We start from the raw sequence: 20,657 nt of genomic DNA, 5'->3' as shown, positions 1-20,657 counted from the left end.
CACTGATGGGGTGGCACAGATGAGGAGGTACTAATATGCAGCACTGATAGGATTAGGTGGCACTGATGGGCACTAATGAGGCAGCGCTGAAGGGCACTGATGGGCTGGCACTGATGAGGAAGCGCTAATATGCAGCATTGATAGAATTAGGTGGCACTGATGAGGCGGCACTGAAGGGCACTGATGGGGTGGCACTATTATGCAGCACTGATGGGCACTAATATGATCAGGTGGCACCGATGGGCACTGATGAGGTAGCACTGAAGGGCACTGATGGGGTGGCACAGATGAGGAGGTACTAATATGCAGCACTGATAGGATTAGGTGGCACTGATGGGCATTAATGAGGCAGCACTGAAGGGCACTGATGGGCTGGCACTGATGAGGAAGCGCTAATATGCAGCATTGATAGAATTAGGTCGCACTGATGAGGCGGTACTGAAGGGCACTAATGGGGTGGCACTGATAAGGAGGCACTAATATGCAGCACTGATGGGCACTAATAAGATCAGGTTGAACTGATGGACACTGATGAGGCAGCACTAATGAGGAGGCACTAATATGCAGCACTGATGGGCACTTAACTGATAGATGCCACTGATATGCAGCAATGATGAGCACTGATAGGTGGCACTGACTGATGGGCACTGATAGGTGGCACTGATAGGCGGCACTTATGGGCAATGAAAGGTGCGGAACTATGGGCGGAACTAATGGGTAGGCACTGATGGGCACTGAAAATCAGCACTGATTGGCAATTGGCATAATGAATGAGACCATATTTAAAGGATTCAAATGATTTAAAGGATTAAAGTATTTTGCTAGCAAGACAAATGTCTTGCCCTGTACCTGTTCCGTCAGAATCAGGAACTCGTGTGGGAAAAAGTATTTGCCCCTTCCTGATTTTTTTTTTTTTTTTTTTATTTGTCACACCTAAATGACTCAGATCATAAAACAAGTTTTATTATTACACAAAGATAACACAAGTTTAAAAGTTTTTAAATGATGGTTTCATTTATTAAGGCAAAAAATCTGTCCAAACCTGCCTGGCTTGTGAATGGGAAAAAGTAATTGCCCCCTAAACTTAATAATTGGTTGTGCCACCCTTGGTAGCAACAACGGAAATCAAGCATTTGCAATAACTGACAATGAGTCTTTCACATTGCTAAGGAGCAATTCTGGCCCACTCTTGCAGAATTGTTTTAATTCAGCCACATTGGAGGGTTTTCCAGCATGAACGGCCTGTTTGAGGTCATGATACAGCATCTCAATTGGATTTAAGTCTGGGCTTTGACTAGGCCACTCCAAAACCTAAATTTTGCCTTGTTTGAACCATTTGGAGATGGACTTTCTGTTGTGTTTCGGATCATTGTCCTGCTACATAACCCAAGTGCACTTGAACTTGAGGTCACAAACTGATGGCCAGACATTCTCCTTTAGGATTTTCTGGTAGAGCTCAGAATTCATGGTTCCATCAATTATGGTAAGTTGTCCAGGTCCTGAAAATGCAAAGCAGGCCCAGTCCATCACTCTACTACCGCCATATCTGACTGACACCTTCCAAAAAGTTACATTTTTGTCTCATCCATCCACAGAATATTTGCCTAAAAGTCTTGGGGATAATCAAGATTTTTTTGTTGGTAAACATTAGATCAGCCTTTGTGTTCTTTTTGTTCAGTAGTGGTTTTGGCCTTGGAACTCCCTAATGGATGCCATTTTTGCCCAGTCTCTTTGTTATCGTTGAATCATGAACACTGATCTTACCTGAGGCAAGTGAGGCCTGCAGTTCTTTAGTTGTTGTTCCGGGTTCTTTTATGACCTCCTGGATGAGTTGTCGCCATCATGCTCTTGGAGTAATTCTTGTAGGCCGGCCACTCCTGGGAAGGTTCACCATTGTTCCAAGTTATCTCCATTTGTGGATAATCAGTGGTTTACTGGAGTTCCAAAGCCTTAGAAATGGCTTTTAACCACTTGCTTTACTGGGCACTTAAACCCCCCTCCTGCCCAGACCAATTTTCAGCTTTCAGCGCTGATGCACTTTGAATGACAATTGTGCGGGCATACAACACTGTACCCAAATGAAATTTTTATCATTTTTTTTCCACAAATAGAGCTTTCTTTTGGTGGTATTTAATTACAGCTGAGAGTTTTATTTTTTGCTAAACAAACAAAAAAAGATGCAAAAAAAATAAATAAAAATAAATCATGTTTAATAGTTTGTTATAAATTTTAGCAAACAGGTAATTTTTCTCCTTCATTGAAGTGCGCTGATGAGGCGGCACTGATAGGCTGCACTGGTGGGCACTGATAGGCTGCATTGGTGGGCACTGATAGGCTGCACTGGTGGGCACTGATAGGCATAGTTAAGGCGGCACTAATAGGCACAGATAAGGTGGCACCGATAGGCACAGATAAGGCAGTACTGATGGGCACAGATAAGGCGGCACTGATGGGCAAAGATGGGCAAGGATTGGTGGCACGGATGGGTGGCACGGATGGGTGGCACTAAGGGGCACTGATAGGTACCACTGATAGATGGGACTGATGGGCACTGATAGGTGGCACTGATAGGTGGCTCTGATAGGTGGCACTGCTGGGCACTGATGGGCGGCACTGCTGGGCAGGGATGGGCACTGGTAGATGACACTGATGGGCACGGATATGTGGCACTGGGGTGCAGCACCGTTGTTGAGGCAGATTGTGGGCACTGTGGGTGGCACTGTGGGTGGCACTGCTGGGTGGCACTGTGGGCACTGCTGGGTGGCACTGTGGGCACTGCTGGGTGGCACTGACGGGGGGCACTTATGTTTTATTAGGGTGGCACTGGCAGGGGGCAGGTGGGCACTGGCAGGGCTGGCCGTGATCGGGACTGATGTCCCGATCACGGCCGCCGGTGATCGGCTCTTTTTTTTTTTCTCCTCGCGCTATCAGCGCGAGGAGGAATAATAGCCGATTACCGGCTCCGTTGCATCACATGATCAGCTGTCATTGGCTGACAGCTGATCACGTGATAAGGGGTCGGGATCGACCCCTTGCTCGGATCAGTGATCAGGCGAGTCTCATAGACTCGCCGATCACAGAGCGCGTTGCGCGCACCCCTCAGGGGGCGCGCAGGCCGCTCGTGCACAGGACGACGTCAATAGACGTAGTCCCGGCAAAGGAGGTCCGCGCTGTAGCCGTCATTCGGCTATAGCACGGATCTCAAGTGGTTAAACCCTCCCTAGACCGATATATGTACATTACTTTGTTTCTAATCTGTTCTTGATTTTTTTTTAGATTGTGGCATGATGTGTGGCTTTTTGTGATCTGTTAGCGTGTTTTACTTTGTCAGCTTCTATTTATGTGATTTCTTGATTCAACAGGTCTGGCAGTAATCAGGTTTGGATGTGGCAATTGAAATTTAACTCGGCTTATGATGTGGTTAATCATAGTTCATAGAACTATAGATCATAGTGTGAGAAATATGCAAAAAAATAAAAAATCAGGAAGAGGCAAATACTTTTTCACACAACTGTGTGTGTGTGTGTATATATATATATATATATATATACATATATAATTCAGCCATTGTGATGCAATAAAGCTATGCATTTCTTTATAAAAGTAAATTTTCACCATAGAAGTGAGCTTATGCCAAGTACACATTTACTTGTGCATATATGGCAGTGGACCTTATTACCCTGGGTACGCATTCTGCTGCTTTAGAACCTTTAACCTTTGGAAAAAAAGGGGTTGATTTACAAATACTGGAGATTGTAAAATCTGGTGCAGCCATGCATGGTAGCCAATCCGCTTCTAATTTCAGCTTGTTCATTTAAGCTTTGACAAAAAAAAAAAATAGAAGCTTATTGGTTTCTATGCAGAGCTGCACCAGATTTTGCACTCTGCAGCTTTTGTAAATCAACCCCTTGGTTTCCAATTAAAGCTTCTCAAGCATGCGTACCCAGGGTAAAAAGGTCTGGTGCAGCTGTGCATGGTAATCAATCAGCTTCTAGCATCAGCTTGTTCAATTAAGCTTTTACAAAAATAACTGGAATCTGATTGGTTGCTATGCAGAGCTGCACCAGATTTTGCATGCTCCAGCTTTAGTAAATCAACCCCAAAGCCTAAAGCCTGGTACACACTAACCTGCTGGGTTGAACAAAAAAAAACCTGACAGCTCCGGTCAGAGCCACTGTACTAACAGTCCGACATTAGTTCAGTGATCTCCCCCGCTGAGGGCAGCACCCCCTGCTAGAACATTTCGGTCAGCGGTCTCAGCTATTGGCCATTGGCTAAGAGTCCTGAGCAGGAGCTGTTTGGCTGATGGTTTTCCAGTACAGAAGCCGGACAGAAGTAGGCCAGTTTTTATCTCCTGACATTCAGGCCGTGTGTATTAGGCATAACTCACAGGGAGAACTGCTTATCTTACACCCCTTGAAATAAACAAGGGCATGGGTAATATCTTAATTTCTTCTAAGATGCCAGTTTAGAGAAAAAGTTTTCATTGTGAGTACTGTTTATCTCTAATAAGCGTTAACAATAGCAGTGTCTTTTAACACCAGAAACATGTTAGAATATTTTATCATTGTGACATAACTTTGTATTTGCTACTTCAGAAAAGAATACAGAGGAATTTAGGTCTTTTATCTGTTTAGTATCCTTTAGCAAGTGTGCCCCATAGTGACATTTTCTCAACCCAATATGCTCCATCTTTTCTTTCCTGCATCTCCAATTTCCTGCTTCCATGTTCTGGTTGTTGTTAATTTATTGATAACGAGTTCATTTCTTTACAAGGCTTTAGCACATTAGCTGCTTGTACACAGATGGTGAAGCAAACCATAGTCTTTCCTAAATCTTCCACTCTCAAAATTGCCTGGAGCACATTGGATGATTTTTTTTACTTATATTAAAGGAGGACTTGACTCCAGGCCCTAAGGCACAATTCCCAACCTCTAAACTTTGCCTCTCAAAGTGGACTCTCCTAGACATGTAGGGAGAAGATGAAACACCAGTAAAACAAATGAATACACAGATGAAATACATATAGTGGAGTTGCGCATGCAACACTCTGTGTTGAAGTCTGATTCCAGACACTAATATGGCGCTTTTGCGCTCGCGCATGCGCAGTACAGGCATTACACCCTATATCAAGAGAGAGGTGCACCAAGATGGCCGCTCCAGACGATGTCCAATGATGAAATGCGTAGGGCGTGGCCTAACGTACACACTCTCTCCCACAAGGCGGCGGCGGTGTTTTGTGATGCTTATGAATGATTTTTAATCTGTGTTTATGTGAGTAGCCATTTTTTTGCATACAATAAAGGCGCTATTTTTAAAAACAGTACTGTACTATGGATGTTCTATATCTCTTTTTATAAAAACGAGGAAACGAGGAACTGAATACCAACTGGACCAGCTCCACACAGCGGCACAGGGGCTTACACTGTGGATGCGAGTTAACCCCTGCAGGGGCAGGGGAGCTGGTGAGTGCGGCAATTTGCTTTACGCACGGAAAAACGCACCGGTTGAGATTCAGAACACACCAGGCACTGGGCACAAGTCACTTTTATTTAACTTTTGCAAAATTCTTTAGCAAAAACTCTTTTTTGCACAAAGTTATTTTGAAGATTTCTGTCTTGTTTTGTTTTGTGTTTTTTGGTTTTTGCATTTTTGATTTTTAAAGATATTTTCTTAATGTATTTTTTGGTTTTTGAAATGGTTGTTGGCAGGAAGAAGATATAAGCTGTATAGGCTCTAGATGCACGTATTTTGCACTATAGCACGCAAGCACTTTTTTGCACTTTTTTGCACAGTTATCAATTTTATTAATTCTTAAATGTTTTCTTTACATTTTTAGTATTTTGAATTGTGATCCAACATATTAGAACATGCAATACTAGCACTTTGAGATAATTATTTTAGTATGCGATTTTTTGCACAGTCATAGGAGAGCGCCATAACTATCACCTTGATACTCATAGTTTTCTCCAACCTTTTACAGTGGTGTGAAAAAGTGTTTGCCCCCTTCCTCATTTCCTGTTCCTTTGCATGTTTGTCACACTTAAGTGTTTCGGAACATCAAACCAATTTAAACAATAGTCAAGGACAACACAAGTAAACACAAAATGCAATTTGTAAATGAAGGTGTTTATTATTAAAGGTGAAAAAAAATCCAAACCATCATGGCCCTGTGTGAAAAAGTGATTGCCCCCCTTGTTAAAACATACTATAACTGTGGTTGTCCACACCTGAGTTCAATTTCTCTAGCCACACCCAGGCCTGATTATTGCCACACCTGTTCACAATCAAGGCATCACTTAAATAGGAGCTGCTTGACACAGTAAGGTCCACCAGAAGATCCTTAAAAGCTACACATCATGCCGAGACCCAAAGAAATTCAGGAACAATTGAGAAAGAAAGTAATTGAGATCTATCAGTCTGGAAAGGGTTATAAAGCCATTTCCAAAGCTTTGGGAATCCAGCGAACCACAGTGAGAGCCATTATCCACAAATGGCGAAGACATGGAACAGTGGTGAACCTTCCCAGGAGTGGCCGGCCGCCCAAAATTACCCCAAGAGCGCAGCGACGACTCATCCAAGAGGTCACAAAAGACCCCACAACAACGTCCAAGGAACTGCAGGCCTCACTTCCCTCAGTTAAGGTCAGCGTTCATGCCTCCACCATCAGGAAAAGACTGGGCAAAAATGGCCTGCATGGCAGAGTTCCAAGGAGAAAACCACTGCTGAGCAAAAAGAACATCAAAGCTCGTCTCAATTTCTCCACAACACATCTTGATGATCCCCAAGACTTTTGGGACAACATTCTGTGGACCGATGAGACAAAAGTGGAACTCTTTGGAAGGTGTGTGTCCAAGTATATCTGGCGTAGAAGGAACACTGCATTTCATAAAAAGAACATTATACCAACAGTAAAATATGGTGGTGGTAGTGTGATGGTCTGGGGCTGTTTTGCTGCTTCAGGACCTGGAAGACTTGCCGTGATAAAAGGAACTATGAATTCTGCTGTCTACCAAGAGATCCTGAAGGAGAATGTCCGACCATCTGTTCGTGTACTCAAGCTGAAACGAACTTGGGTTCTGCAGCAGGACAATGATCCTAAACACACCAGCAAGTCCACCACCGAATGGCTGAAGAAAAACAAAATGAAGACTTTGGAGTGGCCTAGCCAAAGTCCTGACCTGAATCCTATTGAGATGTTGTGGTATGACCTTAAAAAGGCCGTTCATGCTCGAAAACCCTCTAATGTAACTGAATTAGGACAATTCTGCAAAGATGAGTGGACCAAAATTCCTCCAGCACGCTGTAAAAGCCTCATTGCACGTTATCGCAAACGCTTGGTTGCAGTTGTGGCCCAACCAGTTATTAGGTTTAGGGGGCAATCACTTTTTCACACAGGGCCATGATGGTTTGGATTTTTTTTCACCTTTAATAATAAACACCTTCATTTACAAATTGCATTTTGTGTTTACTTGTGTTGTCCTTGATTATTGTTTAAATTGGTTTGATGTTCCGAAACACTTAAGTGTGACAAACATGCAAAGGAACAGGAAATGAGGAAGGGGGCAAACACTTTTTCACACCACTGTAGGTTTGGATCTTTTGGTAGTGGCAGCCTCTTACATGCGACTTGATTAATTTTAAGCGACTTTAAGTGATTTAAGTATTTTTTCCCAAAACCTTTTGTTTCCATAGCAAAAACCCTATCCCTCTTTCTTATAAAATGCACTGATTACTGTAAAAATGTCACTGGCAGGGAAGGGGTTAATACTAGGGGGCAATCAAGGGGTTAAATGTGTTCCCTGTGTGTGTTTCTAAGTGTAGGTAGAGGGGACTGACCTAGAGGAAATTACAGATTATGATTCCTAGGTATTAGGAACTCACGATCTGCATCTCCTCTCAGAACAGAACAGGGATCTGTGTGTTTACACACACACGTCCTTGTTCTGCCTCTCGTGCCCACGATTACTCGTGGTCGGCGGTCATCGCGATTGTCAGCCACGAGCATCGGCATCCCCGCAGTGCAGTGAGTGCACCTCTGGCGGAACACTCGCGCTTGCTATCCTGCTTAAAAGAGCCAACATATAGCTGTGACGGCTCGTGGGATCGTGCTGACCTGCCGCAGTAATGGCTGGTCAGCAAGTGGTTAAAGCCCAACTCCAGGAAAAACATAAAATTTTTTCCAGGAATACAATGTAATTTGTATTAAAACAATATTAGCCTTTAATATTAAATATTAAAGGCTTGTTTTCACCTGATGATCTGGCCAGTAACACACCTCCTTTATTAGCCCTTGTACACACGGTCAGAGATTCCGACAACCAAATACGTCGGATTTTGTCCGTCGGATTTTGTCCGACGGATCTTGTCCGAAACTGTTGCATACACACGGTCAGACAAAGTTGTCGGAAAATCCGATCGTTCAGAATGTGATGACTTAACTTCGTTACGATGGGACTACGTTCAGGCTAGTAGCCAATAGCTTTGATGTAGGAATTTGATCTGAGCATGCGTGGCACTTGGTCCGATCGGAATTCTCTACACATGATCGGAGTATGTCCGATCAGAGCATTTTGTCGGAAAATATTTCCGGCAAGTTGGAAAATTTGGTCCGACGGATATTCAGACGGAAACAGTCCGATGCAGACCACACACAGTCGGAATATTCGACAAAACGCTCCGATCGGACACATTCCGTCGGAATCTCCGATCGTGTGTACAAGGGCTTAGAATGTTTCCACTCTTGATAAAGGAGCACAGGAGCACCTTTGGACAGCAGCATTGTTAATCTGGGGGGAGAGAAGTTTTAGATGAATTAGCAGATTTAGATACACTAACAAATGGAACCTGAGCTTACCACTTAATAATCAGTTACAGTAACAGATTTTTCTTTTTGGGACCAAGGGTATTCATGAATAAATAAAATAAAATCATTGTAAGTAACCCTGCCCTGCTAGTGTTAAATGGTTTGTGTGAACCGTGTAACTGCTACATCCGCAGAACAGCTTGTTCTGTTGAACAACGGACTTACTGGCCAAATCCCCAGGTGAAAATAAAGGAAAGAAAGCCTAAAAAAGTCCAATAATGCAGCCAGAATTGGTAAACTGCAATATAAAAAAAGTTTGCTTTGGATTTAATGCTGCTTTAATAAAAGAATTGATGCCAAATTATGTGATAACATTGCTGCTGTGCCAATGGGTTAAGAATTCCTGATGTGTTGGACCATTTTAACTGATGGTAAAGCAAAAAGCCTAGACCAGCAGTATGCAGTTAGGATACATTGCTCTATAAGTTTGGGATCATGGAATCCAAACCGTAGCATTGATGCCTTTAACATTCTGTAGCTCAATAGAATAGGATGGCAGAATCAAAAACACTCTAATTAGAAAATGATTACACTGTTATGTAGAAAAACCTTCTATTACACACAAAAAGAGAGACTAAATCCCCTTAGCAGAGCCACAGATAGAAATAAAAACTTGACAGGGATTCTAGCCCCTCACCAGTATATTCAAAACTACAAAAATAGTTTGTGCTTTAAATATACTTTAACATTTTATATATACTGTACAAGGTTTTTTTATATTTAATAAATATATCTTAAGACCCCTTTCACACTGGGGCATTTTTCAGGTGTTATTCAGGTGCTTTAGCGTTAAAAAAAATGCCTGTGAAGCGCTTGAAAGAAGCCTCATCTGCAATCCCAATGTGAAAGCCCAAGTGCTTTAACCTCCTTAGCGGTAATCCCGAGTCTGGCTCGGGTTGGGAATTTCATTACAATAGCGGTAACCCCGAGCCAGACTCGGGCTTGCACCGCTCGATGCAGGGGAGGACACAGGTAACGTTACTTACCTTGTCCCCTGGATCCAGCGATGTCCGCCGCGCTGTGTGATCGAGCCGTCCTGCGCTCGATTCACAGTGCCGAATGCCGCCGAGCTCCGTTCCCTGCGACGTTACGGCGCACGGGAGCGGAGAACGGCGGCAAATTCAAAAATGTAAAAAGACACAAAACACACACAGCACTGTAATCTTACAGATTACAGTGCTGTAGTAAAAAATACACACCCCCTTTGTCCATAGTGGTTTGTGCAATGCCCTGCATGCACTTTTATATTATAAATACTGTTTTTTACTGCTTGGAATTTGGAGATTGTCCATAGCAACCAAAACATGTCCCTTTTTCATTTTTTTTTGGATTTGATTACATTATTGAATAATTTTTATTATTCTTTATTATATTATAAACTTTATCATACCCGGGATGTCCGCTAGACTCTGGTTTGAAGAGATTTCAGAGCGTTATTCCTAAGAATTACAGGACTACAAAATAAAAGCCAGATTTCCATGCAAAATAATTGTACCGCTTTCAGCACCTTATTCCAGACTGAATCATACCGCCAGGGAGGTTAAGAGTGTGTATTCACTGCTCCAAAAGCGCTGCACAGAAGCTGCTTGCAGGACTTTTTTTGATGCCCTGCTAGCGCAGCGCCTCAGTGTGAAAGCACTCTGGCTTTTACATTGGGATTGCAGTTGCGGCTTCTTTCAGGCGCTTTACAGACGCTTTTTTTAAAGCTAAAGCGCCTGAAAAACGCCCCAGTGTGAAAGGGATCTCAATGTGAAAGCACTCAGGCTTTTACATTGGGATTGCAGTTGCGGCTTCTTTCAAGCGCTTTACAGGCGCTTTTGTTAACGCTAAAGCGCCTGAAAAATGCCCCAGTGTGAAAGGGGTCTAAAGGTAATGCAGCAGAAAGGTGTTTCCATATAAAGTAAAGAGAAAGAAGTTGTGATTTATGTGTCTTTGCTTGAAAACTTTGAAGATTAATTTCCCCAAATACCTGAAGCTACAGAATGAATAGAGGTTTGTTTTAGGCTGGATTCACACTGAGAAACGGTGTGGCTCACAGCAGAGGGTCTGGTGCATCTCCATTCACCATTTCAGGTCCGATTTCAGCCCGGAATTTCGGCTGAATTTGGAGCTGAAATGGACCAGAAGACGTACGGGACTTCTGTGCAATTCGCACTGTAGCCGAACCGGAGGTGTGTGAACTGGCTCCATTTAGAGCTGATCACAATCTCCTGACATTTGAAAACAAGCATCCAATTCACACTGGTGTGAATCCAGCCTTAAAGTACTTTTAAAGTTGAACTCCTTTTATTGTATACTTACATCGGACCAGCATAGGACAATGTAAAGTATCCATTACCCATACATGATGCACTGCTGGAAAAGCTGGAATATTTACTATAGCGATAGCTGTGATCTTCTGGTTCCTACTCAGGTCCTATGCCAGCAGCTGCCCCACTGCACAGGTACACAGGATCATTCAGTGATTTCAAGCCTCCCCAGCGGTTCATTATGTAACCCATACTGACATTGTGCTAAGCTGGACCAATGCAAGTGTGCCTTATGAATATTTTCTGGAGTTTAGCTTTATTGCTTGTTCATATGTTAATGTGCATTGCCTGTACACAGGTTAATTTTAATGCATGGTTAAGGTGTAGGAGAAGGAAGTCTTCTAGTGGTCTGTGTATTTCAGTGGCACCTGTTCTCATTCTTGCTCCCAAAAGCTGAGAACAGAGGTATGTGGAGTATGTGATCTATGCATGATAAATGCATAGATCCCATGTTTAATGAATTTTAATTCATGGCTCTTTAGTCAAGTCTACAAAATCTGTAGCTGCTGACTTTTATGAAACAAACACTCACCTGTCCAAGGATCCAGCACTGTCCTCCCCTGGGCTGGTTCTTCACAAGTCTTCGGGTCTCCAGAGCTGACATGTTAACTGTGGGCAGCCAGCTGTGACTTATTGAGGCTTCACAGCCAGTTGCCCACTGAACATGCACGAGCCATGTTGCGCATCGTAAATGGTCTTGCAGCCTTCTCAGACCTGTGACCTGTCCAGGAAGGTTCGATCTGAGCTTACATAGGAGCAGGAACCTATCAAAACTAGGTACCTGCTTCACCCCAAAAAATATGTTCCAAATATGGCAGGGGGGGGGAGGAGGAAAAGCTGATCTTTCCTTTTTGGGTGAAGTTCTGCATTGTAAAAACACTTGTAAATTAAGTAAAAAGCACTTCAAATACTCCACAAATACAAAAAGTCTATATCAAAACACAACAAAGCACACGAAGGGGGTTATTTACGAAAGGTAAATCCACTTTGCTCTGCAAGTGCACTTGGAAGTGCAGTCGCTCTAAATCTAAGCGGTAGATCTGAAATGAGTGGAAGCTCTGCTGATTTTATCATCCAATCATGTGCAATGCTGTTTTTTATTTTCCTTGCATGTCCCCCTCGGATCTACAGCGATTTTACTTCCAAGTGCACTTGCAGTGCAAAATGTTTTTTTCCTTTAGTAAATAACCCCCAAAGTGAAATTTTTACACAATGAATTGTTACTTTCCTTCTATGGCTTAATGTGGCCAGTGTAGCAGGTGCACACGTGTTACTTTACATCAGTGGCATAAAGCGTCCCACCTCAGTGACATCACCACTATCAGAGTTAATATACTGCATTCTCATGAATATCAGCTCAGCCTACAACATGGCTGTCACCTCACTCTAATTTTTTTACATCTTAAATCTGTTAAACGCCTGCTTTAGTCTCAAAGGTAGGTTCACCTTTAAGTCTTTGTCTATTGGCGGAATAGGAGGAGGTACTCTAATGCTGTAATCTGAGATATGACTGGCAATTAAGATGCCCGTCAGGTAGCTGACAATAAAATCCTGTGACAAGGTCCTCTATGTAGACACCAGGACATCTTCTCACTGAGAGCCAACGATGACGCGCCTCTTGTCTGCTTTTCTTTCTAGAACATTCCAGGTCTGGTGGAGAGCTCTCTGTTTATTCCTAGATTTCCCTCATCATTTTATACGCTTTGCATATTAACCTTTTCCTTTTCTGTCTGGTTCCTTATAATACGCTCCTTCCTCGTTTTCATTTCACATCCTTTGTTTCCATCATCTTCCTTCCATCTTAGCACCTGCTCATTTACCCATCTTTCCTTTCACCGCCTTTCTTGCTCTCATTTACCTCCTCCTCCTCTTCACCAAAATATTTTTCATCTTTTTTTTTTTTTTCCTCCACTCTTTCTCCTTTCGCTCCCCAACCCCCTCCTTTTTTTTTTTTTTCCTCCCTCCCTCTCTGCCTCCCTCGCCCCCTCTCCTCAGTACCACTGCAGGCTTCACGGAGACAGGCTGGTGGTTGACACAGTCCTAGGCAGAGGGAGCCGGTGGAGAGGTAGGGAGGGAGTGAATAAAGTGGATCTCAGCCTGTGTATTTCGCAGGAGGCTATTAACCAGTTCTGCCAGTGCCCTCTTCCTAAGCATCAGCTGAATTAAAACAAAGAGCATTATGCTGCAGTGCCAGGGAACAGAAGGTGTGTTAAATCCACATCGCTGCTGTCTGCAGATCTCCTCTCGTTACAGGCAGTGCATCTTCTTTCAGTGCTTTATACACAAAAAAAAAAAAAAAAACTCTAACGTTTTGTCCTCTTGTCCCCCCCACCCCCTGTCTTTTATTTCTCCAGTTCCTGCTTGATTCGGGCTTTTGTTCCTGCCTCTCCTTCCTGCTACAGCATCCGGATAAAGAGGTATTTATGCCAGTGCTGAAATATGTCTATCTTCCTAGCTGTGCCAATAACTTACAGATTGCTACTTGTAGAGATCAGTCAAACCATGTTATTACTGCTACAGTAAATGCATTAGCTAAACAAATGAAAAGGTATTTGCTTTGAAACAATCGACAGATTATGGCCCACTTTGCATTGTAGAGACAGAATGCCAGCTTTTTCAGTAGCTTTGTGTATGGACGTTTTTTAATTTCAGAGGAGGATAGACTCTGGGGTTTGTACAATCCATTTTTTTATTCTGCGTTCTATTAACTTAATGGTCGTTATCATTTTTTTTTTTCGGGTTCATGGGTAATCCTTGTTCTGGAAAATTGCGTTATCTTTGTAGCCAGCGGATATAGGGTTAAGTCATAGTATTTGTAGGGAGGGGGCTGTTTTTGATGATTGCTCTGACACTATTGTTTGCGCTTTTTTTTTTTTTTTTTGCACGGTGTATTTTTTTCGCTGCATCATCCGTGTGTTGCAGGACTAGTGGAGGTGCAGACAGAGACAGACCCGCCTGCTGAATCAGCAAGTAACAGAGGGCCTCTGTCTTTGCAGGAGCATCTTCATCTAGAGGGATATACACTGATATATAGGAACTAAGACTGTACATAAAATCATAACCTGTTGTGCATATGAATAATTATGCTCACCATATGTCACTACGCATGTACAATGCAAATTGACTTTAGATTTTTGAACAAGAAATCTATCAAGAAAAATATATTCAAGAAATAGAATAAAAATCTGGACCTGAATGGCACTTTACAGATACAAGATCCATAATCTGGAACACGTAATGCTGAAAGTTTGGTTAAAAGCTTCTATATTTTGTGTACCTAAACTGTATAGGATGTAGTGTCAGCTGTTCAATGCATTAAAATTGTGTTAAAAAATGGTGATAAAATGAAATGATAAATGTACCCCTGGTGAGATCATGGGTGGGATACACCGTAGCTGCACCAAGCAGCAATCCATAAAGATAGTGTAGAATGTAGATGCAGCTCTGAACTATGTCATCCAGCCCTGCTGGCAGTACGCAGCTTTGCTGGTTTGTATTGCAGTAATTGATAATTTGCCAAGGCTCAAATTTCCACACATGTCTATTGAAATATTGTATAGAACAATGATGTGCACTAACCCACAGCAACCAATTACAGATACCTTTTAACGGTTCAGTTTTATCAGAATGTAGAAAGCTGAGTTGTGATTGGTTGTTTTTGATTTGCAGCACATAATTCTTTCTTTGTCAATGTTTTTTTAATAAAGGTCATAGTCTTTGTTGATTTTGTATCACTTATGCGATTCTACTTGGGTTTTGTTGTTTTAGAGTACACAAACAAAGCTTTTTTCTAATGCCAGGCCTTCGTGGACAATATTTACATTGCTGGGTACAAAACCATTTTGCCATTCTTTGTTTGTATTGTATTGTATTACTGAAATGAAAGCATTTTCCTTCACCCATATGGCCAAGGACAAGCCATTCTTAGAATTTGGATTTATCAATAATAACATGGCATGTAGTGCACTAGACATACCTAATTACTCAGGTCCAATGTGTCCAGGTGCTTCACTATAGCCATAGAAGACCAGACAACGGCTTTGGGAATCAGGAGCATAGAGGGCCCAAAACTGCATGACTACTCATTCATATATGCAAGTAGCAATAGCGTTTGGCAGATAAGCTTGAATAAAGTTACATATATATAGTTTGGTAACCTTTATATTGCTTTGAAAGCAATTAGTAATCCTAAGAGGAATTGTCTTTGAAATACAGATTAAAGTGGACCTTGCAGTAAAATGCCCCTACTTATCTTTCCAATATCTTCAAAACTTCGGGGTGTGACATCACTGTCTTTCTACCCTGATTACTGGGGAATGCAGAGCAGGCTAAATCTTGTGAGATGGCACTCCAGTCCAATCCAAGGGCATCTTCTTGCTCTCAGCTGCTGTGCATTCCCGAATTTTCTTGTTGGAAAGAGCATGATGTCACCTTCACTGAGACACCACAGGCAAAAGACAGGAGTAAGATAAAGTATATAATTCTCTCCTTATAGGTACATATTTGCAGTACTATTATAATGTGGCTCGGACCTAATAAACATACCTTGCATTCTACTGAAAGGTCCACTTTAAAGTGTCTAGGGGGCCCTTAATGGTTTTTCTATGGGGCCCAATAAATATAGTTACAGCCCTAAAAGTGTGACAATTTTTTTTAATTGTAAGTGTGAAGAGAGTTGCAAAAACTTCTGTGGTGGGGTCCCTAGTGTCATTTATTTGCCAAACGCACATGGTTAACAATTGGTGAAATTAAAAACTATTCCAGGGTGCCTGTAAGCAAGGATTCTTAACTTGGGGTCTATTGAGCCTTAAGTGGTCCATGAATGGGTTTTAGGGGCGTCCGTGAGGGTAAGTAACATTAACATTTACTATGCAATTCTCCCCTTATCTCAATCAATGGTTTCCCATTGAAAGCAATTAAAGAAAACACACCCTGCCTCTGCTTAAAGCACATACCTCTAAATCCTGACTGGCCTATGTTTGCCATTTAAATTTGTATCATAGTAGGCCATTTTCATACCTCTTAAAGCCTGAATGGGATACTCAGGATTTTGCTAGGAAGTTGCTGACTGGAATACTCTCAGGATGTTGCTAAGACATTGGTAGAGAAAAAGCTCACTCCTGTGAAAGTGGAGATGAGCAGTAACGACTAGGCCTCACTTAGCAACATCCTAGCAACATCTTGGAAGTATTCCAGTCAGGCTTCAGAAGATAGGTAGATGGCTTAAACCTATAACAAGGGCATTATTCAACTTTAGTCAGAGCTGCAGTTTGTTTTTATCTACAAATACTCGTTACCTGGATGGGCAGTTTTTATTAGTAAAGGTGAACTAACCCTTTAAAAAAGACTGCTCTGTTGCATGGCTGTCCAGTCCACACAATTATTCTACAGCATATTTACCCTTACCAGTTATTTCTGCTTCCCTAGCTCTAAATGAATACTTACATGAGGTGCCTCATTTTAGCTTCTAAACCTACTGATTATCTGTTAACCAGCAGTACTTACACATTTACCAATAGTGATCTGTCATGCCGCGTACACATGACCGGATTTTCCGGCAGACTAGGTCCGATGGTGTTCCCGATGGGCTTTCGGCAGAGTTCTAACGGACTTTCCCAATGAACGGACTTGGTCATACACGAACGGACTAAGTTTGTTCAAAAGGCTGTTCATTTTGAAAGTGATGACGTAAGACGGGACTAAAAAAGGAAGTTCAATAGCCAGTAGCCAATAGCTTCCCTTGCGTCGTATTGGGTCTGCTGGACCAACAACCAGACGAATGGTTTTCCCAATAGGAATTGAGTCCGTCGGACAGATTTGAAACATGTTCTATTTCTAGGTCTGTCGGATTTTTTAAATGAAAAACGATTGGATTAGCCCCCACACGATCGGATTGTCTGATAGACTGATTCCGTCGGACCTAGTCTGCCGGAAAGTCCGGTCGTGTGTGCACGGCATCAGATTGTTGGAGTAGGCCCCTGTTTAATCTTCAACTGCCATGATGCTGCACATGTGACCAGTTATGATGCCAGCCATTGGATGGTTTGACAGTTTGGTTTAGAGCACATACAATCTGACAGTTACATTTCTGGCATGTGCAGGAACTGTTTCTTGAAACTGGTAAATCTATGGATTTACTTTAACTCACTTTTTCTTATTTTTGGCTGAGTTTCTTTATTTTTACAGTCATTTTTTACAGTATATAATGTTTAGTTAAAAAATTGTAACCTTTCCTTCAATGAGAAAGTTGCCCATAAGTGCCCATTAATCGTTCTCTTTCTGTAACTGTTCTGCTTGTTCAGACTCATAATTGAAAATTAATAAACCTACATTGAACAAAAAAACATTGTAACCTTTCCTTGAAACTAAAAGATGTCTAAATTATGCTACAATTTTATCATTAGTAATTTCTTATTTTATTCCCCCTTTCAATGGGCCCATGTTGGTGGCTTGACAAATGAGGCATTTACCAGCAGGGCTGGCATAATCTGGCATTATTTATTGGCTGGTATGATCTGCCCATCTGCCCTGTTCTAATAAAATGGCAAGATATATTGCAGTTATATCTGCGTTTCATAGCAATAAAGCAGACATTGCATGAAAATCTGCATTGTATATGTAGGTGTCCACAGTAGGTGAAATATGTTGAGACATTACTAGCGGTTTCTGTAGTAGGAGCCCCAGCCCCACCCACTGCATGTTGGGATTAGTCTTGTCATTGTTGAGCATGTGATATGTAGTGTCAGCTTAGTTATCTCCCTTTTCCTCAATCCTGGCTGCATTGTAATTCTTATAAGCGTTTTGACACATCAGAGTCCAAGGCAACCTTCTAAAATAGGAAATATGAAGACCTTTTAGCACAGAATAAACCCCTAATCACAAGGACCATGTTGAATTGTATTGCAAGAATAATCATGTTCACTGCTATTTTTCTTATATTAGCATTTAAAAATAATTCATTTAATAACCAGAATGATAAAAAAAAGTTGAATGCATTATAGACAGCTCTGATGGTTAAATAGTTTATTTATTTATACATAACAATATACCAGAGCTAAAAGAGGGATATGAGGGACGCAGGGATTTGGTTCCAAAAAAGGGACAGTCCCTCTAAATAAGGAACAGTTGAAAGCTGTGGTTGCTGAATGAGTAAGTCAGTTTTCTCTGAAAGTCAGAGACCATTAAAAAAATGGCAACTTCTAATCACAAAGTATATGGACTTTCATTTGGATCAGAACTGGCACTAATAACTCTAGTAGATCATTTATACTACATTTAAACAGGTTAATATTTATACATTTTTCTCAAAACTGTGATCACGATACAAGATTGGATTTAAAGGTTGTGGACATCTTAAGCATTTAAAATCCTTGGCCACATGCAGAGCCAGATTTCAATTATTCTGTCCCTTGGCCATTATAATGCTCCTTTTTTGTGTCTGCAATTTTATTTTATTTTTTGTAATGAGTATAAGCATACAGAAAAATGAAAGTTGTTATATATAATAATAGGTAGTCTGCTACCCCCAAAATTTTGCTACCCTAGACTATATTAAAAGGTAGAAGGGGGAAAATGTGAGGGCAGTTGCTGATGCTGACAATACACAAGGACACCCAGACAGGCTAATGGACTATCACGACACTGATGCACAGACCCAAGGTTTAAGATAAAAAATATATAAATTTTAATACAATTCAACCAAAAATAGATACAAACATATTAAAAAAATATCCCACACATACACAAATTCCCAACAGGTACCCCCGTAGGGTTAGAATTGAGGTGGGGTATACAGGGATCCTCTAAACCAGTGGTCATCAACCCTGTCCTCAGGACCCACTAACAGGCCAGGTTTGCAAGATAACTGAAATACATTACAGGTGATATCATTTGCTGCTCAGTGATTGCAGTATTCTAGTCTGCATCTCCCCAAGGTAATACATACAACCTGGCCTGTAAGTGGGCCCTGAGGACAGGGTTGATGACCACTGCTCTAAACTATCGTCTAATTAACAGTGTTTTTTTTTTTTAATCATAAATGCATGCTTGAAAGAGAAGTATGGTCAAAGCTTTTTTGGCCATACATCTTTTGTGGATCACATGGTTCATAAAGTAGTAAAACCTAAATCAACCTAACAGCCCTGGAACGTGCACCTTTTAGAGCAAGTCAGCAATGGTATATCCCATACTTCACATACACATACGTTCCCACAAGTACATTGTCAGTTAAACTAAAAGTAGAATTTCAGGATAAACCTAACTCATTTTAAAAATGATCTCTCCCCCTCCTATCACCTATGATCACTAAGCTGTGTGAGAAAAATACACACACTTACCTATTTTCAAGCAGCTCCAGTCCGGTCAAGTGATCCCCTGTGTCAGCAAGTGCCAGCTGCAGGGGAGAGTAGAGAGCGCTCAACAACAGCTAGCAATACCTGGGAGTGGTGACGTCACCCATAGGCTTAACACGGCCATTGTTGTGGCTCTCTCTTCCTTGCAGCTGCTGTTGGCTGATACAGGGAAGTCAGATCATGTGACCGGACCGGAGACCGGAATGGCCTCAAAATAAGTAAGTATATATATCTTTCTTACACAGGTTAGTCAGCATAGATGTTAGTAAGGGGTTGGGAGCAGTTTTAAGACTAGTTAGGTTTATCCTAGAATTCTACCGTAATCCTTTGTTCCATCGCAGTACAGCAGAATAGTATATAGTTATCATAAATCAAATGAAAAGAGTAAACACACATAATGGCAAGTGACAAGAAGAGCTTTGGAAGGTTTCAGAGTCATGAAATAGATATAATACACTCAGTGTATGATCACACAATGGCAGGTATTGTGCAAACATTAATATTTGTGTACCATCGAAACAACATTGGTTTCCCATAGCATTGGCAAGTAGCAGGGCACAGCTGTGTAATGATATTCTGAATAGCCAGTGGTATTAATTACACAAATCAGCACTACAAGTGCTGCAGCAGCCCGAGCAATGTGATGGAAGATATATTCATTCCCCGGGGCTGGAATCGGAGCTCGGTAATGTTATGTGCATCAAGCCATAATTTACATGAGATCTCTCGGCTCTGCAGTTAGCACCTCTTAGTGGCAAGTTTAACAAAACCACAAGCATCTCAGTGAATAAATTTGCTGTGTAAAGAAAGCAGACACGACAAGTGCTAATTATACCGAGCGCTGGCAAACAGTATGCCGAGTCAAGACTCTAAAAGTCACTTTCTGTTCATTATCGTGGACAAATGCTAGATTCTGCTTCAGAAACAAAGGTATTTAACAGAATCATATCAGTCAAGACATAGATATATTGTAAAATTCTGTAGTTAAAGCACAACTCTACATAGGAATCAAAAATACACATTAAAGTGGTACTTAAGGTGCTATTTAAGTCTTGTTTTTTTATTTTTTTTGTTAAAAATTACAAACCTGTCATACTTACCTGCTCTGTGCAGTGGTTTTACACAGAGAAT

General features: G+C 41.6%; 1 protein-coding gene across 31 annotated transcripts in view; it reads left to right on the top strand.

The window, feature by feature from the left end:
- MAP2 (microtubule associated protein 2) overlaps positions 1-20,657 on the top strand; it is a 325,226-nt gene that overhangs the window by 142,717 nt on the left and 161,852 nt on the right. For 21 of the 31 annotated variants that reach the window (XR_013261850.1, XM_077448385.1, XM_077448399.1 and 18 more), the window contains one exon: positions 13,530-13,592. The gene's annotated coding sequence lies outside the window, so the exon portion shown is untranslated. Of the gene's footprint in view, positions 1-12,528; positions 12,612-12,699; positions 12,824-13,117; positions 13,380-13,529; positions 13,593-20,657 lie in introns of those variants that run through there. The other 10 variants (XM_077448390.1, XM_077448378.1, XM_077448383.1 and 7 more) reach the window with 5 other exon arrangements.

This window comes from Lithobates pipiens, unplaced genomic scaffold (assembly GCF_037356315.1).
Source record: "Lithobates pipiens isolate NorthernLeopardFrog02 unplaced genomic scaffold, aLitPip1_a1.2 Scaffold_22, whole genome shotgun sequence".
NCBI classification, from domain to species: Eukaryota; Metazoa; Chordata; class Amphibia; order Anura; family Ranidae; genus Lithobates; species Lithobates pipiens.
This window is presented reverse-complemented; position numbering and strand designations above follow the sequence as displayed.